Source organism: Sturnus vulgaris, unplaced genomic scaffold (assembly GCF_052056855.1).
Source record: "Sturnus vulgaris isolate bStuVul1 unplaced genomic scaffold, bStuVul1.hap1 Scaffold_87, whole genome shotgun sequence".
NCBI classification, from domain to species: Eukaryota; Metazoa; Chordata; class Aves; order Passeriformes; family Sturnidae; genus Sturnus; species Sturnus vulgaris.
In genome coordinates this window covers 692,029-711,920 of record NW_028276756.1, presented here as the reverse complement: position 1 = coordinate 711,920, position 19,892 = coordinate 692,029, and positions in this window count along the sequence as shown.

Genomic DNA, 19,892 nt, shown 5'->3' with positions numbered 1-19,892 from the left:
CATACAGGCTCAGAGATAGAGATGGATACAATGCTTGACCTAACACCTTTGAGAAGGCTTAGAGTATTAGAGCATTAAAATGAAACAGACATGAAACAAGAATATAAGTTTGTAGTTTAAGTAGAAATATATTTTAAGAAAACAGAAATATCTATTATGTAAGCAAAGCAGTATGTTAAGTAAGATAGTAAAAGATTTTAAAATTTAGTAATAGATCCTGTTATAAATTTAGTTAGAAACTTAAGATGTGTCAGTGTAGGTTTGTGAAGGATTATATGATCTACTGAAAAATGATGCATTGCGGCAAAGGCATGAGAAGCAAAGCAATTAATGATTGGTATAAAAAGACACTAGCAAAGTTCATAGAAGTATTTGATTGGCTACAGAACTAACATAAGGCATTGTAACCAAGAATGAGGCAGGTTCTGATATTATGGCATTGGATATAACACCTTTAATGTCTCACTCTTCTATGAGAGTGATGCAATAAAGCAATAAACCCTCTTTTACAATGTCTCTAAGATTCCCCATCCCTCATAATATTAATCTCCCATTAGGGATTTTTTGGACATCAGGTTTATCCATTAAAATCAAAGGGGATATAGGGACACCAGGTCTTTCCATTAAAGTCAATGTGGATTTTGCGGAAATTTGATGTTAAAGTGGGGAAATTTGGGAGAAATGTTGGGCTGAATTATGGGAATTTCCACTCCAGTATCGCAGTGCTGATGCTCTGGAAGTCCTGGATGAATTCCTGGAAGCCAGTTCTGAATCCCTGATCCCACACCTGGGGCCTGTGCTGGAGCTGTGCCTCCAGGTAAGCCCAAAAATCTCCATTTTCAGCTCAAAATCTGGGAATTCTGAGCCCAAAATTGGCATTTTTAACACCAAAAAATTTTGCAACATCAGGTCTATCCATTGAAGTCAATGGGAACTGAGGGACACCAGGTCTAACCTATTGAAGTCTTTTGTGGATTTAGGGACCCCAGGTCTACCCATTGATAGGGCTTGATCAGGAAGGGTTACTGGTTAAACTGGGAGCACTGGGAAGGGCTAAGGGGGAGGAACTGGAACTACTGGGGGACAACTGGAAGCACTAGAAAGGAGGAAAGGGACAAACTGGGCAAACTGGGAGCACTGGGAGAAATGGGAGGGCAAATTAGTCAAACTAGGAGCTATTCCTGGGAGCAGATAAGGGGGAACACTGAGGATACTGGGAGTACTGGGGCATAACTGGGACCACTGGGAAAGATTAGTGAATATAACCAGGGATAAACAGGACACCAGGTCTACCTCATTGAAGTCAATGGGTATTCAGGGACACCAGGTCTACCCAGTCAAAGCAATGAGGATTTAGGGACACCAGTTTTTGGGGACTCCATGGGTTTTGGGTTTGGATCCAGGTGTCCAAGGGGTACCCAGGTGTACCCAGGTGATTTTGGGGGGGATCCAGGATATTTTAGGGGTACCCAGGTGTACCCCAGGTGTAACCAGGTGATGTTTGGGGCACCCAAGTGTCCTGACTGGCCATGACGGGCCTGGAGAAGATGATGACCACCATTGCATCGTCCTGGTCGACCTGGACACAGATGACCCTCAGTGGCTGGGAGGCTGTCGAGGGGCACCCCAACATTCAGAGGGCACCCCAAAACTTCAGGTGAGGTGTGGTTACTGGGCTGCAAAGAGAAAGAAAAGACAGCAACACACATGGACCTCTTTTGGGGAAAAAAGGCCAACTTTATTTTACGGACATCCCGTATTTAAAGTGTGTTATGTGGAGCTAGGACAGGACAGTAGTTCATTGGACAATTGGGACAAACATCCCTGGGACAGCATGTCCGGATGTCCCATGGGAAAGACACCAGGTGTTAATCTTTATTATGAATTCCCTTCTGTTTTTCACCAAGTTATCACTCTGGGAGACTGCCTCCTTAACTGAAGCTGTAGTCAGCTTGTCAGCCTGGGAAGGGACCTGAGAGACAGGAGAAATCCAGGCCTGAGAGGAATTGCCAAGCTGTAATTTCCTAGCTCTCTAAATGTGTGTGTCCACAGTGAGGGCCCCAGGAGGGGAGAGATTCCCAAGGTACCTTGGGAGAGGATGCAGCACAGGTACACCCAGGTACTTTGGACTCTGGGGTCGGTGAAAGCAGCGTTCTGCACCAGCTCCAGCTCTGGGCTGGGAAAGGGGGCACTCAAATATCTGAATACCCAGATGTGTGGGAGTTCAGGTCTACCCATTAAAATCAACAGGGATTTAAGGCACCAAGCCTACCCATGGAAGTCATTGGAGATTTAGGAACACCAGGCCTACCCATTCAACCCAACAGATCCCACTACCTCCCAGTTTAGGTGAGGGAGGGGCTGGAAAATTTTGGGGATCCCACAGAACTGTGGGAATTTTTCCAGGGAATCCCCCACCTTCCTTCAGCTTTTCAGAGGGAAGCACCCTGGCCTCCCCCTTGCCAGATCTCCTGGTGGGCATCAACAGCTGCAGGTGGTGGTGCCAGGCCAAGAAGTTGGAGAAGTCACAACTCATCAGGGCCCCAGTGAAAGCCAGCTCAGCCTTGGGGTTCTGCCTGGCCACCAGCACCCACCAGTGTTCCCAGGTGTGGACTAAGAGGGCACCAGTATAAACCAGTAAGCACTTGGAGCCACTCCAGAGCTCTTGAGCCCTTTGGCAGCAGCTCCCAGTATAAACCAGTAAGGCCACAACAACCTGAAGTCAGTCCCAGTAGGTCCCAAGCCCCATCCCAGCATAAACCACTAAGACCAGCATCCCCAGAAGTTGGTCCCAGTGCCAAGCAACCCCAAGCCTCCTCCTAGTATAACCAAATACATCACAGTTTAACCCACTAAAATCCAGAATATCCAAGTATAACTGAGTAGAAACCAGTAGAAACCAGTACAAACCAGTATAACCCTGTCACCCCAGGACCACATCCCAGTATAAACGAGTATAACCCAGTGACCCCCTGCACTGCATCCCAATATAAACCGGAATAACCCAGTTGTCATAGGGTGATGTTATGGTGTTTGTATCTCCAATCGTGTGTCCTGATTATGTTTGGTATTATGTCCTGTGCTTCCAGGACTGAGTCTGAGAGTGAAGCTTTGTTTTGTCTTGTTATCAGCCGGCTCACCTCCCCCATGGTCTATGTTTAGGAGAGGTTTTAGCTCGGTTTGCTTGCTTGCTTGCTTGCTTGCCTGCTTGCTCGCTTCTGCCTCTTTTTCTTTCCTTTGCTTTGCCCTTGCTTTTTTCTTATTAGTTAGTTCAGCTAGGCAGTCCTACTTTTTCCCTGGACTGTTTTCTCTTCCACCCCGTCCCCTCCCTCTCCTGGATACCATCTGAACCTGTTCTGGACGGGGACCTGGGAAACCCCAAGAAACACCGGGAGTCTACACTCTGTCACCTGCAGCAGCCATTCCCAGCGCCAGAGACTGATAACTGAGCGACCACTCGCCAGAGAGACTGAGTTTGTCATCCCTTCACAACGGTGAAAGAGGTTTTTTTGTCAGCTGGTGTTGTCTTTTTTCCCTGTGCTGGGGAGTGTCTTGCTTGTTAAATAAACAGGTTTTTTCTCCCACTCTTCTCCGAGGAAATTCTTCCCGAACCCGGTGGGGGGGGGGGGGGGGGGGGGAGGAGTCATGGGGTTTGCTGTCTGGGGGCTCTTTCTGGAGGTTTTCCCCCAAATTTGCCCAAAACCAGGACAGACATCCACCATCCGGAAGAGATTTCTGTACAAAATCAGTTTTAGGCAAAGATGAGGCTATGATAGATATAAACACAATCAAGGTGTTGTACCAGTCTGCTCTGCCTGGAGTGCGGTTAAAACAACATGAAGAATGTTCTATTTATAAAGCTTTCAGCGATGGATGGGGAAAGGGAAGACAAGTTGCTTCAGGTGTTGATGAAATGCTGAAACCAGCCTGAGTCATTTAAACTCCTCCTGTCCTTGCTGGCATGAGGAGCCCCTCAGCCTTCCCTGCTCCAGGCTGGACAAGCCCAGCTCCCTCAGCCTCTCCTCTCAGCCAAAGGGCTCCAGCCCCACCTTGGAGGCCCTTCCCTCACCCTGCTCCAGCTCACAGACATCTTTCCTGCCCTGGGCAACCCAAACCAGGCCCCAGTGACCTGGATAATCCACGGCCTTGATGTCCTGGTCACACAGCCCTGGCCCCTTGTCCCCGTGTCAGGCTCTGGGGTTGATTTGTGGAACATCCTTGGGGGAGGCTGTGGCTCCAGGTGGAGCAGGGGGATCCCGGGGGACAGGGGACCCTGCTGGGCATGAACAGCATTGGACTTGTCTGGGGAAACTGTGAGGGGGGCTGGGGCAGAGTGACCAACCCAGTGACCTCACACAGCCCTGCTGTGATGTCACACAGTCCTCATGTGATGTCACAGCCTGTTCTGTGATGTCACAGTCAGCTCTGTGATGTCACACAGCCAGCCTATGATGTCATAGCTGTTAGATGACCTCTCATAACCCAGTCTATGATGCCATAAGCCACTCTGTGACCTCATGTTGCCAGATGATAAATTGCCCACCCCAGCTGAGCTAACACAATTCCTATTCTCCAAAACCACTGGCCTCTGGAACCTGCACAATGCCCCTTGTGTGAGGAGGGGAACTGGAAGTTCCCCAGCCTCAGTGTCCTGCCAGCTCAGCCAGGCCAACTGGAACATTGGGTTCCACGACCTCCAGGGACCACCAGAGAGACCCCCAGGACAGAAGAACCCATGGGTAAAGGGGAGGGGAAATATGTTAATGATTGTGGGCAAATGATTATCATTTGTGTGTTTAGTCCAGGACAGTCAATGAATAAGTCTGCAAACTATAGAATATAAACAGAAATTTCCTGTACTCAGCATGCACGGCTTTGGGAGGAGCTGTCCCCCTGTGTATCCAGCCAAATAATGAATGCTGCTTTTTAATGCTACATTGGTGTTAAGCGGTTTTTTATTTTACCCGATGTTTGGTAACACTCCCAAGGAAAGCTCTGTCTCCTGCTGTTCACAAACAGAGAAGGGCTGGTGGGAGATGTGGTATTCAGAGGCTGGTTGGGGTACAGTGACCATGAAATAAACCAGTTTTCAATATTCTGTGAAAAAAGGAGGGCCATCATTTAAACTTCTACAGTGGAATCATGGAGGGCAGATTTCAGCCTATTCAGGATGCAGATTTGGAGAGAACCAAATCAGGTACTGATTTTTTTGAGGGAAACAGCCTGTAAAAATAAAGGCTTTCAGGAAGGATGGAAACACCTCAAGAAAGAAATCTTGAAGGAGAAGGAGCAGCCTGTCCTGCATGCCAAAACTGAGCTAGCAAGGAAAATGACTGGCCTGGTTGGGCATGAAGCTTTTTCCAGGAACTCAGGGAAAAAAGAAGGTGCATCAGCTTTGGACCAAGGGGAAGGCAACTCAGGAAGATTTTAAGGATGTTATTAAATCTTGCAGGAAGAAAAGGAGAGAGCTGAAAGCTCTATTGCAGCTTAACGTTGCTGCTTCTTTGAAAAATACTGAAAATAATGTTTATACATATATTAATAGCCAAAACAGGGACAAGGAAAACCTCAGTTCTTTATTGGATGCAGTTGGGAATATAGTAATTAAAGATGAGGAAGAATTTGAGGTACTTAACACATTCCTTGCCTCAGTTTTCAACAGTAAGAAAGGTTGAGCTCAGGACAAGTGTTCACCTGAGCTGGTAGATGGGGACAGGGAGCAGAACAGACCCCCTGTAATCCAGGAGGAAGCAGCTGGGGACCTGCTGAGCCACTCAGATGCTCACTGGTGTCTCTGGGAACAGATGGGATCCATCCTAGGGGGATGAGGGAGCTGCTGGATGAGCTCCCCAAGCTGCTCTCCATCATTTCTCATCAGTGCTGGCTCAGCAGGGAGGTGCCAGAGGACTGGAGGTTCCAATGTGAGCCCATCGCCAAGAAGGGCTGGAAGGAGGATGTGGGGAACTGCAGGCCTGTCAGCCTGACCTGGGTGCCTGGTGAGGTGATGGAACAGATCACCTTGAGTGCCATCACAGGGCACCTCCAGGATGGCTGAGGGATCAGAGGCAGCCAGCGTGGATTTCAATATCTGCATTGATGATCTGGATGAGGGCATTGAGTGCAGCATCAGCAAATGTGCAGATGGCACCAAGCTGGGTGTGAGTGTGGATGTGCTGGAGGGTAGGAGGGCTCTGCAGAGGGACCTGGACAGACTGGATCCAAAGCCCAAATCCAACAAGGTGAGGTTTAACAAGACCCAATGCCAGGTCCTGAACTTTCGCCGCAATAACCCCTGCAGTGCTCCAGGCTGGGGAGAGAGTGACTGGACAGCAGCCAGGCAGAAAGGGACCTGGGGGCACAGATGGACAGCAGGCTGGACATGAGCCAGCAGTGTGCCCAGGTGACCAAGCAGGCCAATGGCTCCTGGCCTGGATCAGGAATGGTGTGGCCAGCAGGAGCAGGACAGTGATTGTTCCCCTGTGCTCAGCACTGGTTGGGCAGCACCTCGAGTGCTGTGTCCAGTTCTGGGCCCTCCAATTTAGGAAGGACATGGAGGGGCTGGATTGTATCCAGAGAAGGGCAACAAGGCTGGTGAGGGGTGTGGAACAAACGTCCTGTGGGGAATGGCTAAGGGAGCTGGGGATGTTTATTCTGGAGAAAAGTAGACTCAGGGGTGAGCTTATCACTCTCTCCAACTCCCTGAAAAGTGGTTGTAATCAAGTAAGTGTTTGTCTCTTTCACCAGACAGGAACTGTCAGAAGGAGAGGAAAACACAGTCTTAAGCTGTGCCAAGGGAAATATAGTTTGGATTTAAAGAAAAAGTTTTTTACAGAAAGGCTGATAAAGTACTGGAACAGTCTGCCCAGGGTTTGGTGGAGGCACCATTTTTGGATGTGTTCAAAAAAAGACTGGATATGTCATTCATTCCTTTTGGATGTTTTAGGCAAGGGATGGACATTATGATCTTGAAGGTCTCTTCCACCCTAGTGATTCTGTGATTCTGTGAATTCTCTGAGTATTTCAGCTGAATTCTCTCTCCCTGTCCCTTCCCTGGATCTCTGTTGCAGATGGAAACTGCTGGTGCCATTCTCACCTTTAACCCCTCTTTAGAATGCAGACAGATGTTCCCAGGTGTGTTAAGCAGGTGTTGCTCAACGTTTATGCAAAGCTTTTGTATCCTCTTGGAACCAAGGAGACCCTTGTGACACTGTGGAACCTCATGGAACCGAAAAGCCATTGTGACATTGGGGTGGGATGGTGTCAAGGAGACCATTGGGGTACTGTGGATCCAAGGAGACCATGAGGACACTGTGGAAACTGATGGAACCACGGGCATTGTGACACAGCAGGGCCTCGTGGAACCAAGGAGTGAATTGTGACTCTACCAAACCTCATGGAACAAAGGGGCCTTTGTGACTCTGAGGAACTGCACAGAACCCAGAGTCTATTGTGACACAGGGTACTCATGGAACCACGGAGAGCATTTTGGAACCAAGACCTGCTGGAACCAAAGGGCCATTGTGGCACTTCAAGGCCCTGTGGACCAAGGGGAGCACAGTGACACTGTGGGGCTCCATGGAACCAAGGGGCCATTGTGACACTGTGGAGCCTCGTGGGACCAAGGGGCTGTTGTGGTATCATGGAAATTGTGGCAACTGTGTCACCATGGAACCAAGGAGAACATAGTGACACTACAGGATGCCATGGAGATCAGGATTCATGTCACAGTGTGGGACACATGGAATCACAGGGCCATTGTGACACTGTGGGGCCTCGAGGACCAAGGAGTACTTATTGTACCATGGAAATTGAAATTGTGCCAACTGTGTCACCATGGAACCAAGGAGTCCATTGTGACACTACAGGACCCCATGGAGATCAGGATTCATGTCACAGTGTGGGACACATGGAACCACAGGGCCATTGTGACACTGTGGGGCCTCATGGATTTATAGAGACCTTTGTGACACTGCAGGGCTTCATGGAACCAAGGGGCAGTTGTGACACTGTGGGGCCTTGTGGAACTAGAGGTTGATGTGACACTTCTTGACCTTGAGCCAAGGAGAGCATTGTTATGCTCCAGGACACAAGGGAATTGCTGCAAATAGTACACATTTTAATTTTTTAATGTAACTTCAGTCAGGGGTTTGTTTGCCTTTGCCCAGCAGGAGGGGAATGGAAGTTTCTCTTCAATCTAAAGATTGGGAGTAGTCAGAAGATACACAGGAGATAAACAAACATCAATGAACATCACTCCCAGTGTGGTTGGAGACACCGGGTCTGGGAAAAGATTGGTAAGAGAATCAAATGAGGGCCTAATTCACATCAAAGGCAAAGGGATCAATAACCAACAGGACATTGAATACTAAGGACTGTGCAATTTAGGATCAATTAATTTCTTCAATGAAACATGAATTTCTTTGGGTTTTGTCTGTATAAATATGTGAAAAGCCTAGTAAAGAACCATGTGTGATGGAATGATTTTCACTGCCCAAGCCAGGCATGTGAGGGTGGAATGATTTCTATTGGACATGCTGGGCACAAAAACATCCTGGCCAGAAGAAAGTAATGCCTAAAGCCTCTAACACTGAGAATATGTTGTCGGAGGGTTTCTGTTTTTCATGGAGTTTCGGTGTCAGTCCCACTGAGGTCCATCACCAACACAGGCTCCTCCTGGACTCCTTGGAGGACAGAATTGGAGGCCATGATTGCACAAAGCTCTCAGAGACTCTAAGGCAAAAGCAAAACCCAAAGTCCTCTGAAAAACCTGCAGTCCCTGGGAGCATGAAGGAGCCCCCAGGGCCATTCCTGACCAAGGCTCCCCAGGGACTCGTCCCAGCAGATCCCTGAGGCCACTGGGATGTGGGGGGATGCTGAGGGCAGCACAAGGGGTGCCAGTGGCCAGCCTTGCTGGGTCTGTGCCAGGAGGCCCCAGTGGCTCAGGACAAGGTGTCTCCTCCCAGCCCTTGGTGGCACAGACCCTGCTGTGCCCCAGGGCACCAAGACTTGGCTTCTCCTGGGCACTGCCAGCCCTGCCAGGGCCCTTGGCCATGTCCAGCCCAGCTTGTCCTGCACTGTCCCACAGATGCTGCTGTGTCCCTGCAGGCTGCACACTCCCATCTCGCTGCCCCTGCCTCTGCCCTGCCATTGCCAGCCCTGCCCTGACCTCTGCCCACCCTCACCCTCTGTGCCTTGGCACACACACACATGCACTGAGCTCATCCTCCTCCTCCTGGCTGCTTCTTCTGCCACAGCACTGCCCTGGGAGGGTGCATTCCTCACTGGAGCTGCTGTGTTTGTACTGGTGCATTTGATAGCTCTGCTTCTGCCTCTCTGTCAATTCTGGCTTCAAAGAGTTCTCCAAGGAAAAAATTCATTGAATGGTGGAATAACAGAGGTGGGAAGAGCCCCCTGAGACCCCTTGGCCTGGGTGTGGCTGGGATGGAGTTCCCTTTGCCCAGAGCAGCCCCTGTCCTGCTGTGCTTGGCTCCTGTGGCTGGAGTGGGTTTGGACCCAGCCCGAGGCTTTGGCTACTCCTGAGCAGGGCTGGCCCCACATGAGGCATCTTTGCAATACCCCAGCCAATGTCCTCAGGGTGGGCAAATGTTCCTGGGGACACAGGGATGGGACAGCTGGGCTGGACTGACCCAAGGGATCTTCCGTTCCATGGGATGACATGAACAGCAGGGGAATGAAGGGGACAAGAGGGTCTCTGGATTTTCTGTATTAATCCATTTGTCTTCCAAAGCAACCACTACCTGTGTTGAAATCTTGTCTCTCCATCATCTTCCTTCCCTCTGTATTTGGCCTTTGCTTTTTAGTTCCCCGAACATAATCTCTTTTTATGCTGAACCACAATTTTTTGACCTTATTTCTCCTGTTTTCTGAGTAAGGAGGGACAGTGACAGAGACACTTGGCTGTCATTTGATCCCCAGAGAGGTTTAACCACAGTCACCTTGCCCAACTCTACTCTTATGGGCACACCCAGCAATGTCAAGGCTCTGTCAGGTGCCCAGTCCTGAGCTGGGCTCATGCCCTGCTCACAGCCCCAAGGGTGCCCAGGGACATGAGTCCTTCCCTGGCACACACACACACAGTTCATTGCAGCACGGGCAGGGGCTCCCTGGGCTCTGCTGCCACTGCCAGAGCCTGGCAGGGACCTCAGCCCTGTGGGTATCACCCTGCCCTGCCCCTGCCCAAGGTGCCCCACAGCCGGAGGGATGGACACAGGGAGCTCTGGCCACAGGAGCTCATCCCAGCCCTGCATCCAGGGGTTCCCAGGGGATGTTACTCTCTGGAAACTCCAGGAACAGCTGCAGGTGTTTGTGTCACTGGGTTTATGTCCCCTCACACACACACAGGATGTTCAGGGCTGTGGAATGTCCCTGCACTGCAAACACAGACTCCTGACCCGGTCACTTGATGTCCCTCCACGCAGAGAAGAACAACCTCTGTGCTCTGGGGTGAGAGGCCACTGCTGGGAGCGGCGCTGGCTTTGCAAGGGCACTGCTGGGACAGCCCCACCCTGAACACTGCCACACTTCTGCTGGTCACTGCTGCTCTCCTCTCCAGGGCTCTGTGTTGGGAACACCCTTGAGAGCAAACTGGGAAGGAGATTGAAGCTTTCAGGCCCTGCACTGGGGAGATGCCCTTGCATGATGGAAATGCTGCTGCAGAGCCTAGCTCTGTCCCAGCAGTGCCCATGGCCTGTCCCTGCCTGCAGTCCCTGGACAGTCACACAGCAGGACTGGGACTGAGCTGAGAGAGCCTTGGGGCCTCAAAGCTGCAGAGGGGCTCTGAATGTGAGTGTGGAGGGGAAGGAAGGGGAGGTTGTGGAGCAGAAGCCCTGGGGCTGCCTGGCAGTGAGAAGCAGTGGGGTTCCCTTTTCACTCCAGCTCTGCCCAGAGGCACTGACCCTGCAGCTCCAGAGAAGTCAGGGAGCAGTAATGTCAGGGGAACACAGTAATACAGAGTTCTTTATTTTGTATAATCACAAAAGTAGAATAGCTCCCGGGTTATAGAGTCTCTGGGTTTGCTAGAAGGGCAAACACCGAGTTTAAAATCCTACAGTCCAAGACTTCTGTGCAAACATCTTCTCAATAGTGTAACACCTGTGTGAGCTGCAAAAAACACAGGACACAGAGTGAGCGTAAATGTAACCCAACAACAGCAATGCAGAAAAAGAAGAGTTCACTGGTTCGGAACAGCATTCCTGATAATGTTCCTCAGGCCATTCTTGAGCTCCTGGTTCCTCAGGCTATAGATGAGGGGGTTCAGGGCTGGAGACACCACTGAGTAAAGAAATGACAGGGACAGGTCTAGAGATGGGGAGGAGATGGAGAGGGGCTTCAGGTGAGCAATCATGGCAGTGCTGAGGAACAGAGAGACAACGGCCAGGTGAGGGAGGCAGGTGGAAAAGACTTTGTGCCTTCCTTGCTCAGAGGGGATCCTCAGCACAGCGGTGAAGATCTGCACATAGGAGAAAACCATGAACACAAAACAGCCCGAATAAAGAAAAGCACTTAGCACAATGAACCCAAGTTCCCTGAGTTTGGAGTGTGAGCAGGAGAGCTTGAGGACCTGTGGGATTTCACAGAAGAACTGGCCCAGGGCATTGCCCTGGCACAGGGGCAGGGAAAATGTATTGGCCGTGTGCATGAGAGCATTGAGAAAGGCACTGGCCCAGGCAGCTGCTGCCATGTGGGCACAAGCTCTGCTGCCCAGGAGGGTCCCGTAGTGCAGGGGTTTGCAGATGGACACGTAGCGGTTGTAGCACATAATGGTCAGGAGGGAAAACTCTGATCCAAGGAAAAAGATAAGCATAAACACCTGTGCAGCACATCCAGCATAGGAGATGTGTCTGGTGTCCCAGAGGGAATTGTGCATGGCTTTGGGGACAGTGGTGCAGATGGAGCCCAGGTCAGTGAGGGCCAGGTTGAGCAGGAAGAAGAACATGGGGGTGTGCAGGTGGTGGCCGCAGGCTACGGCGCTGATGATGAGGCCGTTGGCCAGGAGGGCAGCCAGGGAGATGGCCAGGAAGAGGCAGAAGTGCAGGAGCTGCAGCTGCCGCGTGTCTGCCAATGGCAGCAGGAGGAAGTGGCTGATGGAGCTGCTGTTGGACATTTGCTGTGTCTTGGCATGGGGATCTGTAAGAAAAGTAATCATGGAATAGTTCAGTTTGGAGAGGACTTGAAGTATCCCAGCCCAGCTTGGTGGCACTTTCCCCACACTGCCTGCCCAGGGCTCTGCTGCCTGGAGCTGTCCCTACCAGCAGCTGCTTCCCTGTGTCCAGGGCTGGGCCCTGCCAGTGCTGCCAGAGCCCAGCCCAGCCCTGGGGACTCAGCTCTGCCCTTCAGACCCCTCCCAGCACAGGGCACTGCCCACGGTCAGCTCTGCCTGTGCAGGCTCTGATGGCAATATCACAGCAACACTGAGGAGGCTGGAAAAATGACACTGGTGTTACCTCTAAGTGCTGATTTCTGTCACTGACTGCTTTATTAAGATCCGAGATAAAAAAATTTATTTTTCCCATCCTGAACTGAGAGATGAATATCTATATGCAATTTCTCCACCTACGCAACACAGAGAAATAGAATATAAAACCAGGATTATCTTTTTTATGCAGTCCCTGCCTCCCTGTGCTCCCTATGTAATCTACCTAGAAATATTCTGGAGTTAAATGTCATGCTGGGAGCAGTCCTGAAAAATGCAGCATCCTCACCACACAAGGAGAACACTTCCAAGCCTTACCAGCTGTCTCCTTCCTCCCAGACCTTGTCCCCCAGTGCTGTGGGCAGCTCCCAGGGCTGGCTGAGAGCTGTCCCTGGCAGGCAGCAGAGTCCCTGCCCCAGCACAGTGCCCTGGGCTGCAGGACCCTGCTCTGCACGACAGCCCTGGGCACCCCTGGCTGCTCTACACAAGAGATCATCAGAGAATGTACTCACACAGTCTGCAGGCATTGGGATGTTGCAGCTTTAGGAGATGACTGCAGGAGCTGCAGCTGCATTGTCCTGCAGCCAGAGGCTTCCTGTGTCAAGGGCTGGGAGTGATTGTGCCACAGGCACTTATGAGCATCTTCCCAGCCCTGACTGATTGAAGCTCTCTGTGCCTCTGTGCTGTGCCTGGGGCGGCTGCAGGCAGTGCCCCAGCCCTGCTGGGCTGGGAGAAGAGCTGCTCATGAAGAGAAATGTGTTTTTGAAGCTCTTCTTGGTTGCCAGGATCTTCTTCTGTGCCAGGAGCCTGGCCCATCAGCATAGACAAAGCACAAGGATTTTAATGGCCCTCTCAGGGCGTTGGTGCTGTCTGCATCAGACTCAGTCCCTCAGAGTGTGCTTAAAAAACTTCTCAAGAACTCAAATTTTAATTGAAACACTGAAGATTCTTGAAGTTTTAATAGGTCCCACTGAGGGACAGGACTGAGAAAGTGTCCCCAGGTTCCTGTTAGAGCAGAACACTGGAGGCACTGATGACAGGTGGGGACAAACAAGGGAAAGGTGTCTGTGATGCTGAGCAAACCTGGATGTGTGTCAGGAATGCCAAGGGCCAAGGGCTGAGCCCCAGCCCCTGGCAAGGCAGATCCTGTCCCTCCCTCATTGCTCAGGGCTCTTCCCGGGCCACTGGGCTCTGGCCATGTGCAATGCCAAGGGCAGCACCATGGGGCGGCCCCTGCCAGGCTGCTGAGCAGGGACAAGGAGGCAATGAGGCCCCAGCACAGCAAGGCTCACTTGTCCCCTGCTGGCCTCAGGCCCAGGGCCAGCCTGCATGGCCCAAGTGCTGCAGGAGTTGGCTGTGTCAGGGCCTTTCAGCTGCTGCCCATCCCTGTGCCCTCTGCAGCCCAGGCTGTCCTACGGTGTCCATGCCCTGCGCCTCTGTCCCTGCAGGCTGTCGTCATCCCCCGGCTGCCCCACCTCGCTGGCCCCTTCCTTTGCTGACAGCTCTGCCTCCTGCCTGCCTCTGCCTGCACACACAGAGTCTTGGCCTTGATGTCAAAAGGTTTCAATCAATTTTTACTGTGTTTGGACTTTAATTAGAGAAACGAGGCATTGAGGGACTCTTTTCCTGGTAGGGATGGTTGCAAAAGAAAATGACAGCTGGCTCAAGGCTGCAGTGATAGAAAAAGCAAGGAGTGAACTGGGAACTTGGGGTTGATTTCATGGTAATGGATAAATTGTAATACACATGTAGCAAGTGTACATGAGCAACATGCTTTTAGCATCACATGTCTATGTAAGGTTTGGTGTTTTCCCCTGCTGGACCTCAGGCCTGAATAAATGATACCCTCTTTAGCACGAAATTAGTGTTAAGGAGTCTTATTCTGATATTTTGGAGATTTTGTGACAGCGGGGCCTCACTGAATCAAGGAGTCAACTGTGACACTATGGAACCTCAAGGAACAAAGGGGCTTTTTGACACTGTGGGAGCTCATGGAATCGAAATCCATTTTGACAGAGTGGGGCCACATGGAACCAAAGGCCCACTGTTATACTGCAGATCCAAGGAGGCCCTGGTGACACTGTGGAACCTCCTGAAACCATGGGTGCCTTGTGACATTGCAGAACTGTTGATGAGTCTATGAAAGCTCATGGAACCAGAAGTTCATTGTAACCAAAATACCATTGTGACACTGTGAAACCTCTTGGCACTGAGGGTCCGTTATTACACTGTGGGGACTCATGACACCAAACATTCATTGTGACACTGCAGGCCCTCATGGAACAATGGACACTACTATGAAACAGAATCAGAGAATGAATGAGGTTGGTAAAGTCCTTTGAGATTCTCAAGTCCAACCTATGACCTAACATCACCTCATCAACTAATCCATGGCTCTGAGTGCCATATCCAAGGTTGGTTTTTTAATGCCTCCAGGGATGGTGACTCCAGCACCTCCCTGGGCAGAAGATTCCAGTGCCCAATCACCCTTTCAGTGAAGAATTTTTTCCCGATATCAAAGCTAATCTGTCCTTGGCTCACCTTCAGACTGTGTCCTCTCATTCTGTCAGTGGTTGCCTGGGAGAAGAGACCGACCCCCACCTGACTACAGCCTCTGTTCAGGTGGTTGTAGAGAGTCTCCCTGGAGACCATTGTAGCCATTGGGGCCATTGTAGCATGGCAGGGCCTCATGGAATCAAGGGGAGCACAGTGACAGTGTGGGGCTGCATGGGACAAAGGGGCCATTCTGACACCGTGGAACCAAGGAGAACTTTGTTACAGTACAGGGCATCATGGTACAAAGGAGACCATTTTTACAGTTTGAGGCTTTCTGAAACTAAAGGGCCATTGTGGCATTTTGGGGCATTTTGGAAACAAGGGGACCCTAGTGATACTCCTGGGCTCAGTGGAACTAAGGGGCCATTGTGACACTGTGGGGTCTCATGGAATCAATGGTCTGTTGTGACACTGCAGGGCCTTATGGAATCATGGAGACAATTCTGACACTACAGGTGATGCCTTGGAGTGGCTATCTGGAACAGAGGCTAGACAAGGTTAAGGGAATAAAGTGGGTATTTATTAAAGGCCTTCAATAGATTCACCTTGGACAGTCAAAAGCCTCCCAGAGGCTACACCCAAGATGGACAGGGGTGACAAGTTTTTCAGACAGATTTAAGTTTGGTCTGTTTGCATATCAGGGGTTAATCCTCCAATTACAGCTTCAGATATTGAAGTCATATTCCCCCAGTTTGCTCCCTCTCCCCAATTCACTTTTGTTTATACTTTTCAGAGCCTGAGGCTTTAAAATGTCCTTGAGTTTCAGGCCTAGAGGAATTGTTTTGTCTGACCTAAATGTAAAGAAAGTTAACTAACACATTATATGGAGTTTAGAGTTATGCCAAAATGCAGTACAGGTTTTCAAAAATATAGAGGTTAAAATCTTAAGGCATCACAGGCCTCACTGAACCAAGGGGCCACTGTGACACTTTGTGGCCCCATGGAACCACGGAGTCCATTGTGACACTGCAAGGGCTCATGGAAACAAGGGACCATTGTGACACTGTGGAGCCCCAAGGAAACAAGGGAACAGGTAACAGGTCTAGTGGTTTGGCCTGACTGGTCCAACTGACCTTGGCATGTTGAGGTTCTCTTCTCATATGCCCCTGAAACACTGGGGATTTGGGCTTTCCTTCAAATGGAAAATAATTGTCCTTCTCATTCAATCATCCCTAGCCAAAATGGGATTTCCCCTCCAAAATTCCCAATATCCGGGGATTGCTCCCAGACAAAAGCTGCGATTTCCAACAAGTCTTGCTGCCCTTGTCTTCCTGAGGGCCAGCTCTCACCCTGCCTTCAAACACTGGGACTCGGTGTATTCCTTCCTATGGAAAAGAACATTTCTTCCTGCACAGGCACTGATGGTCATATTTGGAACTTTTCCTCCAAAATTCCTATCTGCAAGGAATAAAAGCTGCCAGGACACTGAGGTCTGGTTGGCCTTAGCCTCTGCTGGCCATCTCTATTCTACCCTGAAACACTGGGGCTCTGTGCTTTCCATCCTATGGAAACAAACAAAATCCTTCTCCTGGCACTCATGGCTGAAATTGCAATTCCAGCTCCAGAAGTCCTGGATCCCAAGATTGCTCCTACACAAAAGCTGCCATTGCAGACAGGTCTGGCTGACTTTGGCCTCTCATGACTGCAGTTCATCAGCCCCTGAAACACTGGAGCTCTGTGGTCCCCTTCCTGTGGAGACCATGGGGACACTGTGGGGCCCCATGGAACCATGGAGAGCATTGAGACACTTGGAGGCCTTCTGAAATGAAGGGGCCACTGTGACACTGTGGGACCCCATGGAACCAAAGGGCCATTGTGACCCTGCAGGGCCTCATGGAAGCAAGGGGAGATGGAACACATCTGCATGGTTTCCCTTCCTGGGGGCCACCTGACAGGTCTGGCTGATCTTGGAATGTTGAGGGTTGCCTTTCATCAGACCCTGGAGCACTGGGTCTTCCCAGGTGCCCAAGGCTGAAATTGGTACTCTCTCTAAAAAATTCCCTTTATGCAAGGGTTCTCCCAGACAAAAGTTGCCAGGACAGGATGGAGAGCTCTGGATGGCCTTTCCCACTGGTGGTCACCTCTCATCTCAAGGAAGGTCTAAGGAAAGTATTTGAACAGGTTTGACTACTGGAATATCAATGATTCTCTCATCCACTGAAAAGCTCAGATGCTCTTCAGATCATATATATTTTTTTTCTCATTGTGGATTATGCACAAAATATTATTTTTTATATTATTATAATGTATAATTTTAATATTATTTTTATATTAAAATACGATACAATATATTTTAATTTTTAATATTTCATAAGAATAAAAAATATTATTCTTATCACTCTACCAGTGTTATCTGACACAAAACACCTCCTCTACATATGAATGCAGGTCACCTGTAGAAGCAAACACACTAAAGAATCCAGCAGGAATTATTTGTCTCTGCTCCCAGCTGTCACATCTCCTCTGGAGCTGCAGGTGCATCCCCAGCACTTGGCAGGGCTCAAGGGGTCACAAGCTCAGCTCCCACACAGAGACCTTGCAGACCCTGGGGTGCCCCTTTCAGCCTCCCTGCCCAGAGCCTTTCTGCAACCTTCCCCCTGGAGCTGCTGCTTCCCTGCAGCCCCGGCCATGGACAGCAGCAGAACCTGGTGTATCCTGAGCAGCAGGGCCAGCTCAGGGCCCTGTGGGGAGCAGGGGCTGGGCCAGCAGGACAAGCCAGCCCGGCCAGGCAGGACACGCTCAGCTGGGGAAAGGGATGTGCAGGGAGAGGAGCAAGGGATCGTTTCTGTGCCTGCAGGGAGGAATGCAGAGGAAGCTGCTGCTGCTGCAGGCACCAGCTCTGGCCAGGCCCCTCTGTCCCCTGCCCAAGGCTGCTCTGCTGGCCTGGGGAGAGAGAGGGGCTGGCACTGAGCAGGCAGAGGCAGCCTGTGCTGGGCATCTCCTGGAGCCAGGACCAGCAGTTCTGCACTGTCCCTGAGCTCCATTTCCCCTGCCATGGGGAGCTCCAGCCCTGGGGCTGATGTGGAGGCTGAGCTCCCTCTCTGCCCCTCAGCAGCTGCTGAGCCCTTCAAGGGGCCAGGGCTGTGGGGTGAGTGCCCCCAGTGCTGGAGCAACCCAGAGCAGGCACTGCCATGGGGTTCACCCAGAGTGGGTTGGGCTGTGGTGAGGGCAGGGGGGGTGGGCAGAGCCGGGCAGAAGCTGGGCTAGACTGAGAAGTGCCCAGAAGATAAAACCCACTCGTGTCAGCTGAGCTGTGTGACTCTGCAGGGCCAGGACACGTTCCAGCAGGTGTGTGCTGCTGTGCCAGTCCCCTGGCAGGGATCTCACACAGGCAGGTGCAGCACTGAGGAGCTTGGTCTGTGGCCTTGGTGACATGGCCAGTGTGAGAAGGTGCCCCAGGGCTTTGAGCATCCCTCCAGCCTCTTCCATCAGCCACTTCCAGACCTGGGCACTCTCCCCACTTTCTTGGTCTGTTTGTTCTGTGCTTATCTCCTTCCTCCTGCCCATTTCAGCACTGCTCTGGGGGCAGCATCAGCCCTGCCCGGGCTCCCTCCTCAGCCAGCCCTTGGCAGAGCCCAGAGCAGGGCTCTCTGTGAACCCTGGCACGGGATGTGGGTGCTGGAACTGGACACTGAGGTCTGGAGTGGACACTCTGGTGGGGAACATTTGCCCACCCAAAACACTCCCTGTGCTGTGCCGTGTCTGATGAGGGGATGTGGGGCCTGTGCTGGCCAGGGGGGCTGTGCTGCCCCAGGGACAAATGACAGGCATGAGACACAGCACAACGACCAGGAGGTGGAAGTGAGGACAAAGTCCAGAGGAGGAATTCAGAAATCTGCCCTGAGCGTGTGTTCATGTGTTCAGGAAAGGCAAAGCTCAGCTGGAGCTGATGGAGGCTGCAGGCAACATCCAGAGCAAAGTCAATTCATTGCTGTGTTGGAATTCAAAATGCAAGGGTCTGTAAGCCAAAGCTTAGAACTAAACACAAGTTTAGCTTTAGAATTTAAGATCTAGAAGAAATAAAGGTACTTACAAAGGGAAGAAGAAGTTTCAGAGTGCAGCCATGTAAGTTTGTGTGTTGGGATATAATTGGCTAAGAAAGTTCACTCTGTGGTATGAGTCAGTAAGACGAAATATCTTAGTATTGAATTAGAAACCTAAATATCTCTGTTGACAGTGCTTTATTGGTTAATAAATCCTTAAAAGGCCTTGTAACCATAAATCTTGTGACTTCTAAGCCATGCTGTGACCATTTGTAAGAAAAACTTACCATTTCTGCCTGGATGGAAAATAAAGAAAAGAAATAAATCACACTTTCTAAAGGAACCGTCCTGTCTCTCTGCTTCATTTTGAAAAGCTAAAAACCCCACCAAAAATTACAACATAAAAAAAATATGGCTACATTTTAAAAGTATATAATAGAAACAATGAACGCACTTTCTGAAAATATAACGTAAAAACAACAAACCAGCACCTGGAGACAATTTCTTTGTCATGTCCCTCAGGGGGACCCATTAGAACTTCAGGAAACTTTGGACTTTGAATATGACTTTGAGTTCTTGAGAGGTTTCTTTTCCTATTCTAATTCAATCCATGGGAAACCTCCTTCACATTTATCAGTGGGACTCATTAAAATAAGAGAAACTTTGGAGTTTGAATCTGACTTGGAATTCTTGAGAGGTTTCTTCAACTCCCTTTCAGGGACTGATGTTCAGGGACTCAGCCCCAACCCCGAGAGGGTCATTAAAGTCCTTGTGCTGTGTCTGTGCTGCTGAGCTGGGCCGGGCTCCTGGCAAAGGCAGCACTGCAGAGAGAGAGCCAATATTTCCAAAATATTATTTGGAGCTCCTTGGCAGCACTAAATGCACCACGGGGCTCATTGGGATCAAGCAAGTCCTGACAA